Raw genomic sequence first — 6000 nt, forward strand, 5'->3', positions numbered from 1 at the left:
AAGGCATCTAGTATCTGATTGTGTCTCTTGTAAGAGTGTGTATTTTCCCAAATCTAACTATCATTAACCAAAAATATAGTATTTACATTACCGTGCATCGTGTGAATGTTCACGAAGTGAATGTAACAGGGAAATAATAATGTACTGTAGTTTTATAATAAGTGACTACTGCTGTACTAACTACCTTAAACCAAATGAAATTTAAAGTAACATGTGATCGGCCTGTATCCTGCTACCGAATCAATAGTAAAACGACAATGTAAGACGCCGTAAGAAATGACATTTGGCACCTGTAGACTTGCAAGTCCCACTGTAGCGAGCATCAATGTGTATGATAGTTAATCCAGTATAGATCTATACGCAAACTCATACGCTCCCCAATTAAGGAGATTCTGGATACAAAAAAGGTCATGGCAGGTAGTGCCATGACCCGTTTAATGGCTCACAACACTGAATGCAATGTATATGTAATGTATGCTAGCTGTATTGTATGTTCTCCCTCTGTCTAGCCTGTATGTTCTCTCTGTATAGTATTGTAATGTTCTGTGTGTACTAGTTGTATTGTGTGTTCTCTCTATCTAGCAAGTATTGTAATGTTCTGTGTGTACTAGTTGTATTGTGTGTTCTCTCTATCTAGCAAGTATTGTAATGTTCTGTGTGTACTAGCTGTATTGTGTGTTCTCTCTATCTAGCAAGTATTGTAATGTTCTGTGTGTACTAGCTGTATTGTGTGTTCTCTTCATCTAGAAAGTATTGACTCATGCATGAACTGACTCTCTGTATGATTCATTGTTCTAGTATTAGTATTAGTAAAACCCTAAACTACGCCTATTGTAGCTTACTAGTAATATAACTTGTACGTATGAACATGGAAGTATACCCTTGCTACCCAAGGGTATTGAATTGACTGGAAGAACCTTTATGACTATATATGTACACATGATATATAACTAATAGTTAAACGAACTTCGGACGGATACCCGATACCTTACCAGACCACATCCCAATAGGGAAAAGGAAATAAGGCGGGTTAGCCTTCCTAAGTCCTTCAAACATTACTTATATAACTATACATATCTAGACATGAAATTGACAATATAAAAGTATAAAAGAAGTTTTGTAAAACCTATGAAAAGTTTTATAACTAGGAAAAGACGACTTGATGTCAGTTTGTAAAACGATTTGAAAACAGTTTGTTTGATGAGAACAGTTTAAAGTATAAGGAAAACCTTTGTTTTGAAACACAACTGTAACAGGGTTTGAAAAGAAACATTCAGTAAGTAAGACAGTTTGATAAAGAGTTTGTAAACTAGTAAAAATGTTTAGGAAAGCCATTTGAAGTAATCTGTTTGGTAAAACAACTAAAAGTGTAGTAATTCTATTTTTATGCTAGTTATCAATCACATGTGATTGATATAATAACTAGAATGATTCAACTGGTATCCTCCCCCATAAAAGCATTTAAAAACATTTAAAAGATAGATTAAGGGGTATGAACTCACCTGTAGCAAGTGGTTGGGATTGAACGGACTGTATAGGATGCTAGGTGTCAAGCGAAGACTTGCACACACTCTATGATCCTAGATAACATATAATATCACATATATGTAACCAATTAGACTTTAAACAATTAACTAACAAGGTTAAGACATCCTAAAACATGTTAAAAACTTTGTATAAGTGTTATAAGTGCTAAGGATTGTATCTAAGTGTTGTAGGACAAGGCTATTGGGTTTTAGGGTTCAAGGGAACCCTCTTTGTGAGTTTATGGTTTGGAGACCATAACTCATTGGGTTTACGGTCGTAAACTCTTGAGTTTACGGCCGTAAATCCATACTTCTTTGACCATTTTGTGTTTTGAAGCCTTAGAAGCATTTCTACATTGAAGTATAAGCCTATGGAAGTATTTGTGGCATCAAATCACCCCTATATGTAGTTTACGCCCCATGGACCACTATTCCATGTGTTTACGGTCGTAAACACATATGATATAAGGTCCTTTGATGTTTTCAAGTCCCAAACATATCAAGAAATAAATCTAGACTAGTTTCCTAAGCTTGTGAAGGGACTAGGGCCATTTTTACACAGTTTTGGGGTGTTTACGGTTTTGGGAGATCCCCAAACCGTAAACCCATATACAAGGGGGTCTTAAGGTGTTTTTCATGTGCTAAAATCATTAGGGAAAGGTTTCATACTAGTTTCTAAGCATAAGGGAAGAGTTAGGGGCACTTTGGCACCCAAAATAGAGTTTACGGTCCAAGAAGATCTTGGGCCGTAAACTCCTTCTTCTTGTGATTCTTGAGTGATTTCTATCATATCTAAACATGTAGTAAGATTTAAAACACTCTAGGGTAGAAGTACTTACAATCCGGGACGAAAGATGGAAGATCCTTGGGAGAGAATCGGGTTTTTCTCTAGTTGAAAATGGAACAAATGACTAAAAATGGCTAATTTGTCATATATATAGTCCATGGAGTTTTTGGTCAAAAATACCATTCGAGCCTTAAACTCCAAACTCGTGGAGTTTTGAAACTTTTAAGATGCACAAAATACTCTAGGTCATCCTATCTCCTGATAACTCTTAAAATGTAAATCCTGAAATACTCACGCTTATTCTAAAAAGTTTGAAAATTAACAGCAACTGTTCTGACTTCTATTGGCATGATATGTTCGTATAGAATAGAAATTTCAGGTTGTCATAGATTGTATAACACAAAATTAAGTTAAACTATATATGAAAACAAAAACATGTCACAATGCTAACTTCAGTCTAAATGTTCAATAAATATTAACTTTCTTGATCAGTATTGTCTCAAATTTGATCCTTGTTAGGTTTCATGACCAACACCTTCTCCCATTTCAAATACACACATTAACTCAAATAACAACTCATAAAGATTGTTATATCCAATGAAAATACAAAAATGTGGAGCTTTTAGATGCATAAAGTTTATACCCAAATTAAGAAAATCGTAACCAATGAAATTACCTATAGTGAACTTATTGATCGGTTTTGTAAAGATGAACATTTCTCTACTGCACTTGTCCCTTCGACCCTACTCAGCACATGGTATTCCACTTCTCCTCCTTTCCCCATAATATAGGCATGGGATAAGAAAATACCAATTTAGAAAAAATTGAAATGCAATGTAGAAATGAAATTAAAAAGCTAAAGAAATCAATCAATTAAAGTACATTTCTACTTATTGCTCCTTCCGTGAGAATGTTGTTGGAAATGTTTAGATTTGGACCTTGGTTGTAATCAATGAAGCCTCTTAATAATGAATTGATACCGTGCACAACAATATGATTTAAGATTAATTTTGAGAAACCAGGATATATACATATACATATAGATAAATACACACATATTGGCTTATAAGAAAGAAAGAACATTACTCCACAGATAAAAAAAAACATTATCAGAGGAGAACCTTATATGTCACATGGACCAAATTTACCAGTCCCTGTAATTCGATTGAAGGTGTTTAAAGGTGAGCAACATCAAGAAATCCAACTTCCTAGCAACTATGTTTCCCCAATCCAGATTCTTTAATAGATGAAGAAAATAATAAATAAATGATGTTTACAAAGGAAACATCAAAACTGGAGTCAAAATTGCCAACCATTGTTCTATTTGCAGATTTCTTTATAACAAACTCGACATACCAGGAAAAAACCCAGAAATAACATATCTAAAAAGCAATAAATAATCTTACTAGGAAAAGACTCACATAAGAATCTTCCAGATATGAAACATCTTCAAAAAGGGTTGAGATGAGTAAAATTAACATAAAATCAGATTTAGATATATAAAAAAGTCGATTTTAGACTTGTACCATGAGATATATAAACAGCTTCAAGATTAGTAAAATTAACCTAATACCAAATATAGATCCAGGTTTTTCTTTAGAATACAATGAATAGAAGTTAAAAAAACTCACATTTCTTGTTGTTTCGAAACTGGAGCCTTAAACGATGTTTAACCCTTCTCATGTATTTAAACTTGATATCCCTTCTTTCAATAGAAAGATGCCAGATACATGGGAAGGAGGGAGCCAAAATTTGAGAAGAAAAGAACACATTAAATACATAAAATCTTAGCAGATTGAATGAATTGCAATTTCAAGGAGATTGTGAGATTGAGAGAGGGGGGGGGTAAGGTTTTTGGAGGATTGTCACATCCCCGAACCACGATGGAAATGTCCCGGGCGGGTGACTACATCTTGTAATATCATCACAGTGTATAAAAATGAATCATAGACAACATCATCACCATACATTCAATAATACAACATATATGGTTTACACCATTGCATTTGTTCACAAAAATTACATGCCAAAATATTAAATGTATTGTAATAGCGAGAATTTTCAAAACAAATTTTCATTTTTCAAACAACATAAACCATCATTTAATATTCTAAAATCACATGTATAAAAAATGTCATCGTAACAAAATACATCCCAAGATCATAAAACAATTCTTTCGTCAGTGTGTACAGATCACGCCGACGCCTTCCAACGGTCCTCGCTAGTACCTGAAACACATAACACAACAACTGTAAGCATAAATGCTTAGTGAGTTCCCCAAAATACTACTTACGCACATACGCCTTTCCAGGCCCTGACCTTCCGGTCCATGTATCTCAGGGGACTTCCGTGCCGACTCGGTAAACCTTCCGGTCCTATCTGCGTCAACCTTACGGTCCACATCACAACGCCTTCCGGCCCATAACATATATGCCTTCCAACCCATAACATAATGCCTTCCGGCCCATATCAAGTATAACATACATAGCATATACAAACGATTAACTTATCATATACAATGCATACAACTCATAACATATCTGACCTTCCAGTCACATAATAAAAACCCTTCCGGGTACAATATAGTGAGAAAACTCACCTCGTGGAAAGTCTAGAATCTCACGCGCTCGCTATCTCCGAATCTCGAACGAAGACTCAACATCGCCTAATCATAACGAATATCATTTTAATTAATATAGACTTCCAAAACTAGATTTTAGCCTTTTTAACATTCCTCAGAGGGGTAAAAGATCATTTTACCCTTCCTTGACTCAAAGTCCACAAATTAACCAAAACCCTAAAAGTCAGCAAAAGTCAACATTCACAGTACGCGGGGCGTACAGACTCATGTACGCGGGGCGTACATCGCCAATCCACCATCGGGGGTCTTCACCGAGTACACTGCGCGTACTGGGAGTTACGCCCAACGTAATGCTCAGATCCAGCCACTCTTCATTTTTGGTCTTAAATGGTTAAGACACTTCTTCAACTTCTAGATCCGGATCTCTTTAAGCCTCCTTACCCATAAAGTCGAAACCTTTAAGCCTTGGCATGGCTGTAAAGGCTCCTACACTCCTTAATACCTTTCCATTTCAACTCAAAAGATCTAGATCTCATGCATGGCTAATCATTCACGTCCAAGATTACATTTTTATGAATCTACAACTCAAATGGACCAGAAATATGATGGATCTAAGCTAATGGAGACTACTTGCTCATAAAGTCTCCACCTTTGGGACCAAAACCCTAGAAAATGATCCATAAAGCATAACACAAGAACTACAAGTCAAGATCTGAACTTTTTACCTTAGAAAGAAGCTCCAACCTTTGCTAAACACGGATCTACACTTGAACACCAACTTCTAGCCTCCACAATGGACTCCTCTTCTCTTTTGCTACCTTGAAATGACACCACCAAGCTTAGAACACTCACAAATAAGCTATGAACGAAGGAACAACTCTCTTAGGGTTTCTTTCTGAGGGATGGTGGCTGAGGAACCAAGCCATCTCATTCCTTTTATAGCCAACCATTAAATTAGGGTTTTTGGGTCTGGACCGGTTATGCCCAGCGTAACCTTGGGTACGCCCAGCGTACGTGGGGGAGGATGCGTTTGAAATGAAGCGCGCCAGTACGCGCAGCGTACTCGCCCAACACAAAAGCCCAAAATGACAATGTATCAAAAGTTG

Source organism: Lactuca saligna, chromosome 4 (assembly GCF_052625555.1).
Source record: "Lactuca saligna cultivar CGN05327 chromosome 4, ASM5262555v1, whole genome shotgun sequence".
Lineage (NCBI taxonomy): Eukaryota > Viridiplantae > Streptophyta > Magnoliopsida > Asterales > Asteraceae > Lactuca > Lactuca saligna.